Source organism: Lepidochelys kempii, chromosome 2, assembly GCF_965140285.1.
Source record: "Lepidochelys kempii isolate rLepKem1 chromosome 2, rLepKem1.hap1, whole genome shotgun sequence".
NCBI classification, from domain to species: domain Eukaryota; kingdom Metazoa; phylum Chordata; order Testudines; family Cheloniidae; genus Lepidochelys; species Lepidochelys kempii.
The window spans coordinates 19,656,129-19,678,184 of NC_136381.1; the positions used below are offsets into that span (position 1 = coordinate 19,656,129).

Genomic DNA, 22,056 nt, shown 5'->3' on the forward strand with positions numbered 1-22,056 from the left:
TCCAAGCCCACAGAGAAAACTAAAGCCTGCAATGTTTCACTGCAAGGAAATCCAGCCCCTCTGCATGAGCCAAATTTCTATCAGGACTTGGGGTGGGTTGGGACAAAAGGTTTGTGCCACCAAACTGTAAATTGTATTGTTTCAACATTTCTCCTTCCCTTTGGAGACTCTTATAATTCATTTCCAGAATCTTGTGCTATTTTAAGCAACTCCATGTTAAAAACAGGATTTCATGTTTATTTGGCATGCCTATAAAAACTTTTCCACTGGAACAAAGATTTAAAACTGTGACTCAAAATGACTTCACAATGGGGGATTGATTATCTAGGGGACCAGAATATCCTCTTATTAGACACGTTCATTTTTCTTTCCTGTACTTCATAAAGTGGTATAAATCTGACCGCTCATTAGTGGCATGGAGACAATCAGGGATAACTCATTTAGAAAAAGAAAATATTCTATTGCTTGCTTGGAGCACAATAGAAAGAAATAGAGAAGGATTTCAGTAAAACAAACCAAATTAAGGGGATCTTTATCATCATAGCACCTGAGGTCTCTTTTGAGGAATTACGGCCCCATCATGCTAGACACGGTCCAAAAAGCATAGCGAGACATCCCTTGATTAAGAGTCTCAAACCTTGTCTGCATGAGAAAATTGCAACTTCATTAAAATTGGTACAATTCCTTTGTAAAACACTCTTATTTTGGATTAAGAGTGCTTTATGTTGATTTAGCTTAAGTCAATTCCTTACACCTTTCAAAATCAATTTAATTATATTGGTACAATTTTTTCTGGTAGGCAAGAGAGACAAACAATGGGAAAGAAAATAAGATGACAGAAGTGAAGTGGCATGCCCAAGGTTACCCAGGAAGTCAGTGGCACAGGCAGGAATAGAACCCACGACTCCTGAGTCCCACTTCAGTACCCCCCATTCACTGGACAACTCTGCCTCTTTAAAGAATATTTTTAATGTTTTCTAAATAAAGAGTATACAACTAACTAGATGCTATTAAACCCAAGACTAGTGCTAAGCTTCTGCCAGCACTCACTAACATCCCCATGCGAGGCCTCATCTACGCTAGGGTACTCAATTGTTTCTGCTCTAATCAGTGCAAAACCATCAAGCGGTGCACAAATGATCAGGTGCATGTCCACTAGCCATCTTCAGTCACTGAAAGGTTTGTCCTTGCATCCACACTAGGGCTGCCTTACACAGACAAATTTCTCAGATTTACAGCTGGTTCAGTCCTGTTCACGGTGACACCATGAGCACCCTTTTCTTAGCGTTCTCTGCAGAGAGTAAGAGCCCAGGAACCATGGAGACCGAAGCATCCTCTCGTCAGCAGTGCTGGTCCCAGGAGGTTAAGGCTGACGTGCAGGGGTAGGGCAGCTTGCACGGCCACTGCCTCAAGTTGTACCTGGCTCATGGGGAGGGCTTCAGCTTCCAAGTAGGAACTTAATTTGGTGCAACACCATAGGCTCAGGAACAGGCCAAGGGCCAGGCTGCTACTGCACAAACGACACGGGCCTCCCAGCTTAATAAAAAAATCTCTTTTCTACCATCCTGCCTGCTGCCTCCCTTATTGTTAATGAAACAGTGCAGGAATCCCTGGGTGAAGTTCCATGGCCTGTATTAGACAAGAGGTTAGATGAAATGATCATAGTGCAGCCTTCAGCTGTCATGCTGCACACTCGCTTCACAAAGAAGTCACTGGTATCTGAGACCCTGTCACTATCAACCTGGGCTGGAGTCGAGCTGGTGGCCCCTCGAATCAAAAGGCTGTGAAGGTTCTGTTATCCCATTATCAATCCCTGAGCTATCAGCACCCTCACCATATTTATTCTCCTAATCAGGGGACAGCCTGCACACCTACCTAGTTCAAAGGCAGCACGTTTTGAGCAAAGTGGATGCTGAGCTCTTGCATGCGGGTCCTCTGGCTGCTTTTCGGTCAGTGGCCAATACTAGAAAGCACAGAAGTGACTGCTAGGGGCAAAATGTGATTTTAAACCAGGCACTGGTTCCTGCACCAAGTTTTAAACAGACACATCAGAGTGACATTAGCTGACCACCTCTCTGAAGGCAGCTGCAATGTACATTTCTGTTGCTATATCAAAAAATCTCTCTCAACTGATCCACTATGAAATAATTATTCTGCTAATCACAGGGTGCTCTGTGCTTCTTGACCTGAATTATTATTATTATACTTGGCTCAGCTGCAAAGGCATATCCCTTCCAAGCACAGTGCCCTAGGCAAGAGATGAAAAAAAACAAATCCTTTACTAGTTGTGGCATAAGCCAGCGAATGGCATTCTAGCGTGTAATTACTTTTAACAGGAAAAAAAACCCACATCTCTTGCTAGGTTTTCCATTTTATGCTAGAACAAAATCACCACAAAGAAAAAAAATGGAGCAAGGCAACATAAGGCATACTGTGCCCTTCTTTCAACTCACCCGCTTTGAGTTATATTTATCACTCAACTGTAACGTGAAAACAAATTTAACTTAAGAAAACTATTTTGCTGCTTAAAAGGGACACTAGTAGTTCAGGCCACACATTTAGATATTGCAAAAATAAATACAATTTAAAAAAAAAAAAAAGCTCTAAATTAACTGAGTGTTTAGGAACTGTAGACAGCAGATCTTAATCGCCACAACTGGCAGATGAGCTTCAGGCCAAAAGCCAACCTCTGACTGAGGTGGTCCACAAGAAAATGACTCTATGAACAGGTTATTCTTTAACTGCTGACTTCAGAGTTTCCTGCATCTTCCCCTGGAGCATCCAGTTCTGGCCACTGTCAAAGAAAGGATACTGGACAAGATGTACCGGGGTGTGATCCGGTCTGGCAATTCTTACGGTGACTGATCAGTTTGAAATGACAGAGGAGGAGACAGTCCTGGGTGTATTGGTTGATCACAGGATGACTATAAGCCACCAATGTGATGTGGCTAATGCAGTCCTAGGAGGCATCAGGCGAAGTATTTCCAGGAGAGATAGGAAAGTGTTAATACCATTAGATAAGGCACTGGTAAGACCCCATCTGGAATACTGTGTGCAATTCTAGTCTCCCGTGTTTAACAAATTCAAACCAGAACAAGTGCAGAGAAGGGCTTCTAGGATGATCCGAGGAATAAAAAGAGAAGAGATTCAAAGAGCTTGTCTTGTTTAGCCTAAACAAAAGAAGGCTGAGGGGAGATATGATTGCTCTCTATAAATACATCAGAGTGATAAATACCTAAGTGGCAATGTAGACACAAGAACAAATGGAGATAAACTAGCTATGAACAAGTTTAGGCTTGAAGTTAGGTGGAGGGTTCTAACCATCAGAAGAGTGAAATTCTGGAACAGCCTTCCAAGGGGAACAGTGGTGGCAAAAAACCTACCTTGTTTCAAGACTGAGCTGCTAAGTTGGCGGAAGTGGGGGTATGAGGAAACTGCCTGCAATGGATTGTAGCCGAACTGCAAATATCTCCAATGGCTGGAGATGGGACACTAGATGGGGAGGGCTCTGAGTTCCTACAGAGAATTCTCTCTCAGATGTCTGGCTTGGTGGGTCTCGCCCACATGCACAGGGTCTAACTGATCACCATATTTGGGGTTAGGAAGGAATTTTCCCTCCGGGTCAGATTAGTAAATACCCTGGGGTGTTTCGCTTTCCTCTGTGGCATAGGACACAGGTCACTTGCAAGTTTAAACTAAAGTAACATGAAGTCTGTAAATCATGATTTGAGGACTTCAGTAACTCAGCCAGAGTTATGGGTCTATTACAGGAGTGGGTGAGTGAGGGTCTGTGGCCTGCAATGTGCAGGAGATCAGACTAGATGATCATGATGGTCCCTTCTGGCCTCAAAGTCTATGAGTCTATGTTCCTAAACCCACAGAGCAGGAACAGTACCAGTGCAAGCTTTCCTAGCTGGAACAATCACCTCTGCAGGCTAATGACCAATCTGCATTAGCAGAGCCAGTTTTTAAACACAGGTTTCAGAGTAGCAGCCGTGTTAGTCTGTATCCGCAAAAAGAAAAGGCGTACTTGTGGCACCTTAGAGACTAACCAATTTATTTGAGCATAAGCTTTCGTGAGCTACAGCTCACTTCATCGGATGCATTGTAACACTGAGAAACAGAATAGTGGGTGAAAAGCATATTGGATGCTTTCATTCATAGATCCTGGAACATGGGGTGCTGCCATACCCCCTGGCATGAAGTGGTTACCATTATATACAGGGTTTACACTTCGGTTCAGTGGTTCTCAGCACCCCCCACCTATACAAATTGTTTCCAGCAACCCTGCTAACATTTAATTTCCCTGTAAGGAATTTCACATATTCCTAGCAGCACAAGGTGGCGTCCTTGATGGCATCTCTTTAAATAGTGACCAGAATACATCAGCCAAGAAGAAATTACTATCCAAAGTGAAAATTCACACCATGCAGATGCATCTGCATTTGTTCAGAGCTCAACTTAAATGACCTCTGAGACCCGTGGTCTGAGGCAGGAGTGCTGGGACTTGCGCACGGCAAACATTCTGGAAGCAGCTGCCTAGTCTGAGAACAGGGGCCTGGAATGAGTAACTTTCCCAACATGGAAACTGCTGCACTGGGGTTTCTTGGAAAAAGGTTGCTCAGACGAAGCCGCCCAGCAGGCTCGCTCACTCTCCCAAGCCAGACGCAGCCAGAAACAGACCGGGAGAGCAGCGCCAGAACTAACATTTATTTGCAGTACCCAAGGCTCATTCTTACGGGTATTGCGATTGCCCCAAATGGTTCTGATTGTTATTAAAACCACAAAGGAACCAGTTTACTTACCAAATAAACAAGCGTGAAAAATTCCCCTCTGAAATCACTTGCTAAGCACAGTCTAAGTCCCACATGGACAGCAATGCCACAGCCAAACCCCTTTGGCAGTGAGAATCAGCTACAAAACTGGGCCAGAAGACACAGGCTTGCACCAAGCTGCGCTGCCATCGAAGCCAGCCGCAGAAAAGCTGATGGCCAGGACCCTGTGCTGCAGGAACACATCCTTGGAGCACAGGCTACAGGAAAAGCCACCTGTGAGTAGAAGGAGGAGGTTTCTGCGGTAAGGTCCTATCCATTTACTGATACCAAAGAGCTCGTGGCTTGTGATACAAACACTATGGCTATTAACCCTGGCCTCCTGGACCACATTTTTCAACTCTGATAATCAGAGCTTGCAAAACCCACACAACCAGGGAGAGCTGTAATTTGCAGCAGGTGAGTGGGACCAGGGAGTGCTCACATTGGGAGGGTTGCACTGACTCAACTACATTCCCCCCGCACCCTCCAACTTATGTAGTTAAATCAATGCCAAAACTGTGCACAGACCAGCCTGAAGACTAAGGCCTGACAGACATGAGGGAAAGTTTTCATGCCCTGCTGAAAATTATATTCTGCCTCCATAAATTCTCCCTGCTGTAGTTTCAATAGGTTACAGCATTACATAATTTCCTCTAGTAAAGACTTGTGCAGCAACGCTGTTCCCTGTTAAACGACCACCACGTTCCACCCCAGAGAAGGCTGCATGTCGGTTAAGTAATCCCTACGCTTTGTGTATCAAGTTTCTAAAGGGATCTGGGGCCTGCTGGCATGAACAGGTGCTGAATCAGCGTAGGATTACTGGGCACAAGGACCTTCTAGACTTTATTATGATGCACGGAAAAGGAGGATATGTAGTAAGGAAGGAGGAATCGGAGAGACCAGGGGGAAAATAGCACTCATTCGTTCCCTCTCTTTGTCATAGTGCAAAGACTGGCTTTTTAGTTTTAAAAAAACTAAAAAATTAGGAAAGATGGCTTTGTGGTTAAGGTGCTGGCCTGGGACACAAGAGAACCCTGAGTTCAGTTCCCAGCTTTGCCAAAAGCTTCCTGTATACCTCTGAGCAAGTTGCTCAATCTCTCTGTGCCTTAGTTCCACCCCCCCGCAAAACGGAGATGATAATTCTACTCTCTGGAGAGAATAAACTCTTCTGGTCAGGGACTGTCTCTTTATAATGTGTACGTACAGCTCCTAGCACAATGCAGCTACAATTTCAGTTGGCTCTGTGGTGTTACTGCAGTACAAATACTATTAAAAGATATCCTTAGGGATTGTGCACGGCCCTTTAAGTGTGAGTGCTGTGAGCCTAGGCCTCTGAGGGGTTGGCTTTTAACAGTGGGGAACCCCAGTAAATGTAGTCTGCAGGAGGGATTGTTGGGGTCATGTGACTGAACGTGCTTCGTAAAGGAAGGGGCCTATGGCTTGGTGAGACAAGTGGAATGGAGATATAATCAAGGGTTGGTCTCTCCACAGTAGCAGGCCTCGGAAAACAGCCATCCAGGCTGGTGGAACAGAGCCAGTAAAGGCCTGGGTTAGCCAAAGGGACAGGATGGAGAGATACTGCTAGCAAGACACAGCATGGACTAGGGATGTAAATCTCGTTTTAAACCGTACCCGTTTAAACTATTCAAATTATATCGGTTAACCGTTTAATCGTTAACAAGTTCACAATCTACCCCTGGCTTGGGGGAGGGGGCAACCTGCTGTCTCTCCTCAGAGGTGGAGTACAGTGGACTGGGGGATTGTTTGTACATGCATGGCTGGGCGCTGCGCACTTTGCTCTGATCCCATCCCTCACCTGGCCCTGCACAAATGCAGAAGAGGAACTACTGCCCTGTAAGGGTGGAGATAGCGTGTGGCTCTGTGAGGACTTAGCCACATGGCTATGCTGTCTCTGTGATCCAGGGAGACTGTTATTGATAACACTAATAATTATTATTGCTATTATTATTTATTAATTATTAATTTATTGTTTATTTTATTTAATTGATTTATTGTTATTATGTATTAATTATTAGTTACCATAGTAGCTAGGACCCCGATGTGCTAGGTGCTGTACAAATACAGAACCCTGGCCGCACAGAGCTTACAATCTAAATGTAAGACAAGAAACAACAGATGGCTAAAGACAGACAGATAGGGGAGTGCAAGGCAACAAGGCAGGTTGACGAGAGGGTGGAAACTGAGGAAGATGCCTGGAGACTGGAAGCCAAGGGAGGTAATACCACCTTGCCACAGATGGTAGAGGATCAGTCCACAGCTGGTCACCCAGGGAGGATTTTAAAAAAAATCGATTTTTTTTTTAAATTTAAATCAGATTTTTTTTTATAAAATGCGTTTTGGAGAGGAAAAAACCTAATCTAAAGAAAGACAATTATAGCTCAAAGATATCTCATCATGGAATAGGAATTATAAATTCTAATTCTATATTATGAGACAATATATTCATGTAATGTTTAAGAAAAGTTTTGTAAATGAGTTCCAATAGTTCATGGATTAGGGACCCAATCCTATGCAGTTTCAGGGGCTTCCGTATAGATTATTTAGGTTAATCCTTCTGTCTACCCAATGGGACTCAGTGCTCAGTCTAGAAGATACCATCAGAGATGCTTAGTTTTGCAGTTCTCAAACTGTGGATTTGTGTCTCATGACTTCTTGAATTCTTATGTTTGAGCAAAAAATACAGCTGTTACACTATGGTACTATCATTTTAGATGCAGTTGTGATAAAAAATAAAGAACTGAAATAGGCAGATCTTCCTTTTACAATTTCACCTTTAAAGTAGTACTGACTGTCAGTGAATGCAATGAGTAATAATAATAATTAAATAACTACATTGACTTATTTTGTTTAGGAAAACCCATCCTCAACATACAGGATTCTGAAGACTATCCACCTTCAAGATCACCACCATTTTCTATAGTTTCAGAGTTATCTGCCAATGATAGCGTTTCAGTCACATCATGTATGTCACATAGCCACAGTTATCACCTGTAGCAAAAAAAAAAAAACATCTCAGTCATCCAGAAACAACTATAGATAAATTTGTGATAAGAACCAGCAGATTACAAAAAGAGGTAACTGATGAAAAAATTGCCCAGTTTGTTTATGCAACAAACTCTCCTTTCCGTAGGATTGAGAACTCACACTTAATTAACATGGTTCAGTCATTAAGACCAGGATACAGTCCACCCAACAGAGCAGATGTCACAGGCAAATTGCTGGATAAAGTGTATGAAAGAGAAATTGAGCAGTGTGCAAAAGATCTAGAGCAGTGGTTCTTAACCTGGGGTGCAAGATACCCTTTCTAGGGGTGCAAGACATGCCAGATTTTTTTTAGAAGGTAAATCATCAAAAACACAAATTAAGCACAAGCATGTAAGTACCACTACTTTGTTTCATCAAAGCTATGTATTTATTAACATTATAAATTTAACAATTACTGTAATATATAAACAAAAAATATATCTAGGTTTAAAAAACTGATCTACTTCAACGATTTTCATAAGGGGTGCAAGAACATATTTTGAGAACCAAAGGGGTGCAAGGCTACTGTAAAGGTTAAGAACCACTGGTCTAGAAGGTGAAATTGTTAACCTGAATCTTGATGGGTAGAGCAATATCCACAATGATCCTGTTGTATGTGCTTGCATGACAACAGAAGAAGGGAATGTCTTCCTTACAGAAACAATTGATACATCAGGAAATGCGCACACAGCACACATATTACAAGAAGTAGCAGTAAAAGCTATAACTGAAAAAAAAATGCAAATGTCTAGTATGCAGCTTGGTCACAGACAATGCCGCAAACGTATCCAAGATGAGAAGAAATTATTTAAAAGAGAGTCCCATGCTAATAACATACGGTTGCCGTGCTCATTTGATGCACCTCCTAGCCAAAGACTTCAGTGTTCCAGAAATTAAGGCTAATGCTGCTGAAATTGCAAAATACTTCCGTAACCACCACTTTGCAGCAGCTGCTCTGAAAAAAGTGGGAGGAACCAAGCTAGCTCTCCCACAAGGCGTGCGATGGAACTCAGCAGTGGACTGTTTTGAGCACCATATCAAGAACTAGCCTAATCTGATGACAGTTTGTGAACAAAATTGTGAAAAAAATAAATGGCCCTGTCACAGCTAAAGTTCTCAACACTGGGCTTAAGAGAAGCGTTGAACACATGCTGAATACCCTGAAGCCTATTTCTGTAGCTTTGAACAAAATGCAGTGAAATAGCTGTTTTATTGCTGATGCTGTTGAAATTTGGAAGGAACTGAGTGAGATCTTAAAAAGAGAAATATGCAATGACAGAGTTAAATTACAAGCATTAAAAAACAAATGGGACAAGCACTATCTCCAGCTCATTTTCTTGCAAATATTCTCAATACTCAGTACCAGGGTCAAACCTTAACTGCTGGAGAAGAGGAGCTGGCTATGACATGGACATCCAGCAATCATCCCTTCATAATGCCAGCTATAATAAACTTCAGAGCTAAGGGAGAACCATTCAAGAAATGTGTGTTTGCTGATGATGTTTTAAAGAAAGTCACACCAGTGAACTGGTGGAAGTCACTTAAGCACTTGGATTCAGAGACTGTTGAAGTGATAATCTCACTTTTAACAGCAGTAGCGTCTTCCACCGGTGTAGAAAGAATATTTTCTTCCTTTGGACTAATTCATTCCAAATTGAGAAATCATTTGGGACCTGGAAAAGCAGGAAAGCTTATTTTTCCTTTTCCAGATTATGAACAAACAGGAAAATGAAGGTGAAGACGACTGAGTTAGCTGCAGAAGCCAATATTTTAAGTTTCTCATGTTGACCTAGCTGACAGTCAATTTAATTTTTTTTTAATATTTCTTTTAACTATTTTAGTTAAAAACAATTTTAACAAAAACAAACCTGATTTTAAAAAACTTGAATGTTTAACTAAATTCAGAAATTCATGCACTTGTTTTGTTGAAATATTATATGTTTGCTGTTGAAGAAAAAAATCCAGAATATATAACGTTGTTGTTTTAGTCAAATAAAACAATTTAAATGTCTGTCTGGAGATGTTCTCCTCCTAATACAGCACAGCAAGAAAATCCTCCAAATATTAATGATTAACCTGTTGAATTGGAGATAGTTCACCTGCTAATGACTTCATAAATATCTACCTCAATTACCTTTGGTAAATTAAATAACCAATCATTCATTTTCTGATATAGCTGTAAAACTAATCTGAAAAGTTTTCAAAATAAATCACTTTAAAAATGTATAGCATGTATCTTCTAAAAATGAAACCTACATCTATCTCGGAGTTGTGAAGAATATGTATTAAGGTTATATCAACCAACAAGAATGCACTTTTATGTAGAAATCCATGATTAAATCGAGTTTTCCTAACTAGTGATTTAAATCAAATCCACCCTGTGGTCACTCTTCAGAGGTAAGGGAGTGAACTGCCCAACACAGACACAAGACCCAAAAATTCCCTCTTCTCAGCTTTCCAGCTTTAATGGGATGGCATAGAGATGTGTTTCTGAAATAACGAGAAATAAGTAGTAACCCACATCAGAACCACCACACACATGCAAAGGCTGCCCCAAACAACCCTTAACTAGCCAGGCTGTTATCTTCATTTTTATTTTTTTATAGCATATCTTTCTCCTTTACACCCAGACCAGCTAGATACTGAAGAATACGACATGAATTGTTACACATTTGAATCCACTGGCTTCTCCCCATGAGGATAAGAGATACAAAATGTTTATAACCTTAGAATAGATCAAGCAAGTTAAGCTTTAACATGTTAGCTGGTTTAGATGAGCTCCCCATTAGGGGTCACCTAAACCAGCTAATGTGTTAGGATCCAACCTGCCTCAGTTAACACATTCTTAAAGTACACCTCATACCCAAGTCGAGACAAGAGCTATATGGCCCCTAACTTCAATGGCACAGCTCCCATTGACTTCAATGGCACAAGACGCAACCCTCAGGCTGAGATTTTCAAAAGTGACTAGCGACTTTGGGTGCTCAACTGGAGATACCCTAAAGCAGGGGTGGCCAACCTGAGCCTGAGAAGGATCTAGAATTTACCAACGTACATTGCCAAAGAGCCACAGTCATACGTCAGCAGCCCTGCCCCACATCAGCTCCCAGCGCCTCCTACCCACCAGCAGCCCTGCCAATCAGCCCCTCCCCTTCCCTCTCCGCATCTCCTGATCAGCTGTTTCTTGGCGTGCAAGAGACTCGGGGGGGGGGGGGGAGCGAGGGCCTGGCAGGCTCAGGGGAGGGGGCGGGAAGGGGTGGAGTGGGGACAGGGCCTGTGGCACAGCCAGGGGTTGAGCAGTGAGCACCCCCTGGCCCATTGGAAAGTTGGAGCCTGTAGCTCCAGCCCTGGAGTCGGTGCCTATACGAGGAACCGCATATTAACTTCTGAAGAGCCGCATGCAGCTCTGGAGCCACAGGTTGGCCACCCCTGTCCTAAAGGAACCCGATTTTCAGAACACAGGGCCTCAGCTCCTTCTGAAAATCAGTTCCTGTTTCAGGGGTCTCAAACTAGGAACCCCAAGAGCACTCATCATTTTTGAAAATCTTGGCCTGTAAGTCCAGCGCAATGGAGGACGGGTTTACATTATTTGAGACTATTGTTATTTAAAGGTTTTAAACCATTTTTATTTTAAAATACAGACTTTCAACTCCTCTTAATTCCCCAGGACAAGCAATTCATACATATAGCATGTGGATCATGACTTTCCATCCTCCAGCTAAAATTCTGGCATTTTTTGCCATGCCCAGCAAATAGCTGATCATCAGTAAACTAGGGAGCAGTCCTGCTGCAGCAGAGACGGGTCAGGAACTTTCTCTGTGTTGGCCTGCTCGGCCTCCCAAGTTCTTCAATAATAGAGCAGCTGCATGAGTTCAACCCTGAAGCCTGTCAATTACTTATGGGCACCAGAATCCTCAAATTCTATCTGAAGACATTAGTGGTAAGAGGAGCTCTGCACGGGGTTTCGTGCTTTGTCACACCTTAGAGATGCCTAAAATAGACCTAGTCTAGACCTTGTGCCATGCAAAGAAGTATAATAATGGATACAGCATAGTCCTGGGAGACAGAAGTTCTGGATTCTAATCTTGTCTCTAGTGCGATCTCATATTAACTGTCTCTACTTTTTCTTAACATTCCCCCACTGTCGCAATAGTGGGAGCACAAGTGTAGCGGGGGCATGTTGTCCTGCATGTCGCCTAGACTTGCTGTCTGAGCAGGGAGAAGTAAAAATGCTAGCACCTTGTCTACACTAGGGCTCCTAAAGTAGCTAACATCAGGGGAGCTGTAGCAGAGAGAATTTTAAAGACAGAGCTCAGCATAGGTATAGCCTGACACACCTTTGGCAGGTTACTTGGTAGATCTGCACCTTACTCCCCTCCCCCTTCTGTAAAAGCAGGGATAATACCTACTTACCTCACAAGGTAGTGTTGAGGCATAATTGGATATGAAGTGCTACCTAAGTATTATCAGCCTGCTCCCAGATTCACCTGAGGAATCCTACCCCAGGTAACGGAGGGCATTATGCAGAATAAAGTCCCCAAAACACAAACCCTTAAGCTATTCAGGGTGGGATTTTCAAAGAAAACCAAGCGAGTTAGGCACCCAATTTATTGAAAATCCCAGCATAAATCTACAATACTGTTCTGTGACATGCTAATGTACGATAGCCATTTTTTTCCAGAGTGGTTCATAACCTATGTACAGTGTAAATAAGTTACTTTTAATAAACCAGTGAGTTTTACCAAATAAATCTGTCTTTTCTTTACCAAGTATAAATTTCAGGCAAACCTGCCTCTCAACCCCACCTCACCCAAAAAACTAAATATTACCTTTATGGGGAGAGTCAGGACCTTGTGTTGTGTAGGACATGACTCAAATCCAAACCTTCAGTACAAATCTAGAGGAAGTTCCACTTGAAAAGAAGACGGGAACTGAGGGCAACAACATTTTATTGCTGGTTTTTTCCAGACTTGTTTGATATTGGCTGGTCACTTTTGGATCAAAACTTTCAAAAACATCCCCTAATTCTTGATGTGTCAGTTACTACGTGTCCAACTTGAGACACCTACAACTCTGTCTTCAGAGCACTCTGACTTCATCCGGACTTACAGTCACTCAAAACTTCTTACTGTTAATGGTCTATATTCTGGTGGTGCCTGGAGGCTCCATTATGCTAAGCACGGCACAAATATACAGCAGGAGACGGTCCCTTCCCTGAAGTGTTTACATCTTAACAGACAAAACAAACAACATGCAAAAGAGGCACAAACAGGTGAAGTGACTTGCCCACGGTCACACACCAGGTCAGTAGCAGAGCCAGGAATAAGCCTGACATCTCCCAATTCCCATCTTAGTGCCCTACCCATTGAACCATACTGCCCCCTCACACCTGCTTTTGAAAGGCAGAAGTTGCTTGTCTCAAGCTAAGTACCCAAGACAGGGAACATCTGAAAAAAATGTCTTTAGTTGCTCAATTCTTCAGCTTCCTCAACTGTAAATTAGGGATAATAATGTCTATCACATAGAAGTACAGTGAAGCTTAATGAATTAGAATTAGTAGAGTACTTTTGACAGCCAGGTTTGGAAAGTACAATAGACTTGCAAAGTATCATCAGTGTTGTAGGGAAGCCAACCTGTGTTACAGGCCATGACTACACTCCGAAAAAAGATGTTAGTTAACTTGTTAACAATACATGTTAAAATCCTGCCCCACTTATGTCAACGGGCGTTTTGCACTTCAGTGGAGCCAAGATTTCACTCCTAGTGTAAACAAGGCAGCTTGCCTACACTAGGATTTTACACATATTAGTTAATGTGTTAAAAATGCAACACTTGTCCTAGTGAAGACAAGGCCATGATGTTTATTCATATAAAGTGATAAATGTTCTTCCCTTCAACACATCTCTCACTTTAGAAGCCTTTTTGTTATTTATTTACTACTGCCAGTATTGCCTACCCAAAGCGTTGAAATTTCATGGGCCAAGCCCCCCCAGAATTATGAGACTGGTTTAAAAACCACAAACGACTTTGATAATAAATAATAATAATGTATTTTAGATTCTCTTTATGTGCTTCCTGGTTTTTGAGCAGGGGTTCTCAAACTAGGGGTCGGGACCCCACAGGGGGTTGCAAGTTTATTACATGGGGGTCATGAGCTGTCAGCCTCCATGCCAAACCCCACTTTGCATCCAGCATTTATAACAGTGTTAAATATATTAAAAAGTGTTTTTTAATTTATAAGGGGGGGGGTCGTACTCAGAGGCCTGCTATGTGAAAGGGGTCACCAGTACAAAAGTTTGAGAACTACTGTTTTTGAGCCTTTAGGGTTCATGTTTTCAAGCTTTTCACCATAACTATGAGGGCTAGAAACTCTTATTCCCCAAAGTGAAAGCTGGTGTTGGAAATCTAGCTCTTTCCTATGACATTTACAGGGAGTTTGTTTAGTTTTTTTAAATGACAAACGTTTTTAATCAAGTAAAGTATTGGCTATTTACAACAGCAACTCCAACTCAAAGATTTGTCTACAAATTACCCAGCATTTTGCTACAGTATGGTTATTTATGTAGCAAATATTAAGATTGCAATACAAGATTAAGATTAGGAACTGTTGATTAATACAAGATGTCATGAATTCTAAACAATGACTCTATGAACCACCAAAATGTAAGTGTGGATCCCTCTGGAGTTTAAATTCTGTAGCAGATTAGAAAGTTTGAAGCAAACCCTAAGGAACCCGAAGTTCAATCGCAGCAGGTACAGATGGTGAGAAGTTCATAGCAGTCACTCAAACTTCTAAATGCCTGGAAAGACAGTCTGTTCTATTCTACATACATTCTTATGTTCCTCTCATCACTGTAGTATGTGAGGGCCTTCTGCATTAAGGGACATGTCACACCTGGTCCATTCTCTCTCCCAGGAGGAGAGCTGAGTGTGCACTATAGTGTTTTCTTTTGTTGTTGTTGCTTCCAGCAGCACCACCATTTCTAAGCACTAAAAGAATGAGTCAGGCCCCCCAAAAAATCGTACGTTTTTAAAAAATCCTGACATGTTACAAAATCAATGTAGGGTTTGGTGGGTTTTGACTGGTGTGGTTTTGTGTTTTGTTTTGGTTTTTGCTTTCTGGTTTCTGAGCTCTAAAGAGCACTCACTCTTTTCAAGCTTTTCTTCCCAACCATGGGGCCTAGAAACTTACTGTTTTTAAAAACTGAATCTCCTGATCCCAGCATCTAGGGCTTTCAGAAAGACACCAAATAGAGACCCTGATAAAACCTAGCTAGCAACGCAAGGGCTGGCCCAGACTGACTACAGAATTAGTATCCAAGAAGGCCTTAATCCCAAGCACTTATGGCTACAAGGCCTGAAGAGTGCATCAGCACCATAAACCACAGTAGTTCAAAGAGTGGAAAAAAACTCTCTTCAGACCTTCATCTCCCAAAACCATCCTCCGTGGGAAATCCAAGTAGCCAATCACGGTAACCGGGTGGGAAAGACACCCAAGGACAGCAGGATGCTGCCCTCATTCCAGGCAGAAGCCATAGAGTTACTTCAGCCCGATGACGCTCATGTTTTCCACGCACACACCTGCAGAGGATGGGACATGAAGGGGTTTCCCCCTCTCACAGACTGAAGCTTTCTCTATGCTAGAAAGGGTTTGCCAGTATAGTTATACAGGCACCGTTATCCCACCAGAGCCTTCTAGCGTGGAAGCAGTTCTATTGGTATAAAAGTTCTTACAGCAATATAGCTTATACTGGCTCCCCCAACCAGCATAAGCTATACCAGTATAACTGCCTCTATACTAGGGCTTTACCAAGAGTAACCATGCCCCGAGGGGGGGGGGGGCGCATTACCCCTTATCAATGACTGTAGACCAAGCATGAAGCTGAGTGTATTCCTGTAGGGCAAGATAAGGTGGAAGGGGACTGTGGGGATGAACAAACCCAGTGAAGAAGTTTGACTGTGGAACGTGGACAGTGGGGAAGAGGAGGGTGGGTATAATTTTACGTGCCAGAACTGGGAAGCAATTGAAATTTACAAGTTCTGCCTCTCAAACATGCAGCTCGTAGGGAGGCGGCGGCTATGGTGGCTTTGCACCCTCCCAAACCTGGCATCACCCAGCATAATTTAGATAGTCCAGGGGGACTAAGTCATGACAGCCTGCCTCTGGCTACTGCACTGCCTGGGATCGCCACAGTGCTGATGTGGCCACACCCTTCCCTCCCCAACCCTGCCCCCTACGTGCCCCCAGGCAGAGGTTTGTGACAGGAGTCCTTGGAAGGCAACTGTCCACAACGCCTGTGCTAGGAAAATCCTCTCCCAACCAGATATGGGGCTTTCAGACGCCTTTTAGCTGTGCTGCCCATTACCCGTCGTAAAGGAGCCACAGCAGGGCTAAGGATCTCATCCCTACTCTTTTGATTATGAGGATCTCACCCCTATCTGTCATGTGCCTGCGTCAGACCGTCTCTGCCATCAGACTGCAAGATCTTCGGGGCAGGGACCATGTTCCGTTCTCTGTTTGCACCGTGCCTAGCACAATGAGGCCCTGATCCCGGAATGGAACAGGATAGCCAGGCACTATGATAATGTAAATAAATAAGATGCGTGAAGCAGTGGACTCCCTCCAGCTCTGACCTATTCCAACCAGGCCCTGCCCACCTCCTTCCCTCTCACTACAGAACTTCCGTAACAGACGAAACAGGCTTTGTGCAGAGGAAAAGCTCCAAAATACCTAGGTTGTTTTTTGTTTTGTTTTTTAACGACTGCATTAAAGACATGGCAGGTTTTCTGGAGAGCAACCAAGAACTGGTCAGTAAACCTCATTCATACTGATTGAACGTTTAGCTGGGACACAATAATACACACCAGCTGTGCTATAGCCAATTTACAAATGCTTAAAGATACGCAGGCTCATTTACAGGACACAAGATTAGCCCCGAAGTCCCTCCACCCCCACTGACTTCAACAGGAGCTGAGGGTGCTCAGCACCTTGCCACATTCATCTCTATGAGCCTGAACTGCTGGGTTCTCTTGAGCAACGGTGTGGCAAAGCTAGGTGCATCTGGACCACTTCCCCTGCACGGAGGCTGCACACACGTAGCTCTCTGCAATGGGCACAACTGGGGCCAGTCCTCAGCGGCAGCATTGCTGAGCGGTGCTCAGCACTGTTGCACGTTCCATCCACACAGGCGCGTGCTACCCCTGTAGCAGAAGGGGCGTGGTGCCGGGTGGAGCTGGTGCCACACCCTCACAGATTTGCAATCCAGAAGGCAGCAGCTCAGTGTGGAGACGCTCCCCACACCAAACTCTCCTATGCCTACAGGCTGCCAACCTGGGGAGGCATCCATGCAAGCAGGGACCCGCAGGGTCCCAGCAGCTGGAACACGAGACCAGAGGCTACACGGGCTCTATCCCGTTTGGTCACGTTGCCCTGGGAGCGCATGTTGAGCGACTGGTCCCTACGACCCCTGAATCCTTTCCAGGGTCGCTGCTCTCCAGGAGACAGTCTCCTAATTCTGCAGCTACCGTCTGCAATCTCTGTTCCTAGAGGTTAGGCCTTGCATTTGGCTGTAGTAAGATGCATTTTTCTCGAATGGGCCCAGCTTACCAAATGCTTCAGATTACTCTCTCTGACTGCCCTCGCTTCCTTGTTATTTACCACTCCGCAAATCTTTGCGCCGTCAGAAAGTCCTCCGCCCCAGAGATGTGACGTGGCATGTAACAACCCAACTTCTTTCTTTCCATCTGTTACCTTGTCAACAATGGAGGAAAAAATCAGAGGCCAGCAAGTTCTCTCCTAACTGACTGCCAGCATTTGCGAAGCGAAAGAATCCAAGATTTCCCCAAGAAGGCTGCACTGACCTTACAGTAGTGATAATGCCAAAAAAATCATTTTCTCCACTGAACTGGGTAAACAACAGCAAGTACATTGTAGCCACTCGATCTCCATGCAGAAATTAATCAAGGATAGCTGCACATCTAAAACTCTATCTGAAGGCACTGCACTAAATGCCTTGATACAGTTCCATACATAAGTAAACAAACTAACTACAAGAGTTATTTCTTTGTGAGGCATGGAGGAGGCAAGGGAGGAGACAGACAATAAAATCCACCAACAAACACTTCTGCTCCAAAATGAAGTCTGCACCCCTTGCTCTAAGTGTTCAATAGCTTCCCAATCAGGAAATGCATTTTCCTCTCTTCTCTTTTATATTGTGCTCTGCTTACACACTGCTTATTTCACAAAGAATAATCTTGCAACATGCTATTATCCCTTACCCAGTGCAAAAACAAACGTCTCCACTGTGCTTTCTCAATATTTCTCACTGTTGCACGACTACCAACCCAGTCCCACAGTGCTAACAGTGGGAACGCTACTGGAATAAGAGGTATGTCTATTCTAGACTTAATTCAATTATATGTAACTTGTGTTACTTGAATCAACTCATGCAAACACTATTCAGTCCATCCTCATCTGGTATTCCTCTTTGTGTTTAGTGGACTTGCTGTTCAGCATCTCATCCACATGAGTGCTGCATTCAATCACATTAGCAACAGTGACCTATGGTAATGAATCCCAGAATTCCTGGCACCACTCCAAATTGTGGTGCATTGTGGGTGACAGCAATGAGTCTAGGATGATGCCTGTGCACCCAGAGGGATTGTGGGAGCAGAGATCAAACTCCCAGAATTCCTCCAGGTTCCAGACACATCATCCCAGGACAGCAAGCCACCATGTTTACTACTGTGTTGTCTAATTCTATTCAGAGAAGATCTATGTACCCAGTGGTAAAAACCCTGGTGGATACTGCAATTTAGCTACACAACTCCTCCCACTCTTGCTCTTCCCAGTGAAGGTACACTGGTGCTAGAACAACTTGAGAAGTTTTAAGAAAAAGGTCATTGTAAACCAATAGTGGTGTGTGTAAATCATCTGACATATTTGGCAGGACGGTGCTTTAGAAGTGCAGAGAATATCCATTATTGCTAACCTTGGTTCACATTGTTTGTGACTTTCCCTTCTAGGAATTCCACAAATAAAATTACTGCAATACACCTACCCAGACCTGTGTACACAGCTCCTCTTCGATGGTAGGGCACTCTGTTCATACCCAAAGAGATATGGCCCTAATCCTCCAAAGATTTAAGTGTGTTTAACTCTGCAATCTCGGGCCTTAATTTGACTGAGGGCTATGCCTACCTTACAGAGAGAGAGAGAATGAATTATAACAGAACCCCATGATTCAACTGCATCGTAGGAGACACCATCCACAGCCATTTTGTAAAGAGGTTAACACCTATGCAAGTGAGACAAGTTCATAGAAAAAGCTAGTCTTTTATTTTAAAGTAGAAACTGCGTCACTTACGTAGGCGCGGATTCAGGAACCTACATCGCTGAAATCAAAGGAGGTTGGCCATTGACTTCAACAGGAGAAGGACTGAGCCCTTAGTTTCTCTGCTACAGAGTTTCCCCAGGCATCGTAAAGACATCAGCATGTGGATTTGACCGAGTTATGGCAAACAATTTAAGCCTGGTCTAAAACACCAAAACGTTGCAGCACTTTAACTATCCTGTTTGAGTCAAAACAATACAACCGCTCTACTACAGACATGTATCAGGACATTTTATTCCAGCAAAGGAATCACCTATACCACGTATAAGCACACATATAGGCTCCAGATTGTACCTCTGCAACTATATTAGTAATAAAATTTTAAAAACTGCATGCACAACTGATATACCAGTATAAGGCCTGGTCTCTACACAGCCTTTACACTTGCAAACACTTGGGGGGGGGGGAGATACAGAAAAGGGCTGAGAAATAAATAAATACAAACAGACCATTTTGTTTTAAATTATGCACAGTATTTTTGTTTCATTGATGGTGCACTGTATGTGCTGGAGTACTATTGTGGTACAAGGACAAACGCAAAACAATCTTTTGAAGCTCTTTGGGGCAGGAGCAATCATCTACCAGATGTGTCTACAGTGCTTACAACAATGTGGCCTTAACATGCTTGGCCTCATTTAAATGTTTACTAAAATAATATAAACAATGCACAGGGGGAAAGCAACACTGCATATGATGCTTTATAAGGGTACCCTGAATAATAAACATTGACTGTATCAATTTCTACGGGTTACTTACATATTTTTAAGCGAGGCTTTTCTAAAAATACATAAAATATTACAAAATATTTATAACTTTCATCACCAAGCAGAAATGCAGGACATGGTGATGTCAGCTAGATGGGACATTATAGGAGGAAAACAATATCCTCACATACTAGAAACCACAGGACATGCACATTTTGCATATTACATTAAACATACAGATAGCGGTGGCTAATTTACTGTAAAATATACCCCAAAAGACATATAATGCAAATGAGCTATGGCTTGAAAATATTTTTTTAAAGAACAGGAGATGTATTAATTAAAAGGAATTGATGGACCTTTTCCATCTGTAAGAGCGGATTACTCATTATACCTGACCATAAATATGGACAAGTGAACATGTCTAAACTTGTCGATAGGAACATGATTTTAAAAAAAAAAAAAAAAAAAAAAAAAAAGCTTTACTAAGACTCTCAAATCTCATTCTGGGATTCTTCACCATGCTGCTCCTCTAAGATGTTATTTCATTTACCAATTACAACATATAAAGTGTTTAAACTATTGTGTATCTACAAAGGTTTCTAAATACGCATGCACACACATTTAATAAGCGGCCTTATAAAAACATGCAATTGCCATGGCTCTCGAGAAATGAGCACCTATGGGAAAATATCCTTCAAGGGGCTATAAAGTATTTTCCCTGTCTATTTAGTTACAGGGCCCTGAAGAAGCACCATCCAGCAAAATCCAATTGTTCATATTAAAGATGGCATAAGCACCGACATTCCAGATCTGCAGGCTAGAATCTGAATGTTTAATATAAAACATATAGAAGCAATACTAAAATCGCTCCTAGTACAAGTCTGCACTTTGACCGAAAAACAGCCTGCATAAATGTAACTGGTGGAGAAAGCAAATCAGCAAGCTACTAAAACATGCACACTTTAAACTCAGACACACCACTTCCCTGACTCAAATGTAAAACAAAATGTAAAAGTTGCACTGCTAAAAAAGTAAAAGAGGGAGTTTGCGTGCATTGATTTCTCGCTCTAGCTATCCTGTATTTGGAAAATAATCTGAACAAGGCGGGGGGGGGGCAGGGAGATGGGGGATGGGCAAACCAAGCCTTGTCATTTCAATGCAATCTACACCCCAAACATTACCGATCTTATTATGACCATTTTGTATGTTTTAAAACAATCCTGATCGTTTCTTGCTGGATCTGCACTTTCTGTTTCCAAATTTCTATTTTTAGTCCATCTTTCACCAAGTGCTTTAAAACCTAGGAATTATCTCTTGGCACAAAGAATGCGATGACCCCACGAATCCTGCAAACACCCTGGCAATTTAGAAGTGCGATTAGTTTAGGTATATATTTAAAACAAAACAAAACAAACATCCTCCCCTCCCCCCCATTTATTTCAACCTTAGCAACTCACTGCGCATCTCTCCCCGGATTGCAAGAAGGAGTCCCAACGAAATCCTAACTAGTGCAAACTTACTGGCAATTTCAGGCTGTTTCCCACCATAAAATCCATTCCAGAGGGGTACAAAAGGGGCTTCCGAACGCGGCCGCTTTTGCAGCAAGAAGCTCAGCCTGCTGCCCATGTGCTCGCAGGAGCACGCGCTCCGCGCTCGCCTCAATAGAACGTTGCGCTGGCGAGAGGCTCTGTGACGTCACTGCCCCCAGCAGCTGATCCTGCCCCGCAGGCTGCAGCCTCAGGCGGAGCGGACTGATTACTTGCCTCCGCCTCCAGCACCGGAGACGTGCAAAGGAACAGGAGGGCAAGGCCATCGCTGGAGCTGAGGGATTCCTGCCCGTTCGGGACCCCGAAGCTGGACCATGAAAGCAGAGAACAGACCCAGCTGCTCTCACTGCACTAACAAACCCCCCATCCTGGAGCATCCCAGAGCAGGAGTGCCAAGAACACCCACATCCAGCACCTAGATCCCACTGGATCCAGCCAAATTTTGGCTCCAAACCCCCAAAGTCTAATGCCTGAGCAGATCTAGCTGTACAGTAGACCTAGCTGTTCCTTTTCTTCTTCAAAATGGGAGTTTTACTGACACTTTAAAAAT

General features: G+C 43.2%; 1 long non-coding RNA gene across 1 annotated transcript in view; it reads right to left on the bottom strand.

The window, feature by feature from the left end:
* The window catches only part of LOC140906358 (uncharacterized), a 176,912-nt gene extending 155,299 nt beyond the window's left edge, over window positions 1-21,613 (bottom strand). The window contains exon 1 of the long non-coding RNA XR_012157080.2: window positions 21,480-21,613. This is a non-coding gene — a long non-coding RNA (uncharacterized LOC140906358). The remainder of the gene's footprint in view (window positions 1-21,479) is intronic.
* Window positions 21,614-22,056: the final 443 nt, after the last annotated feature.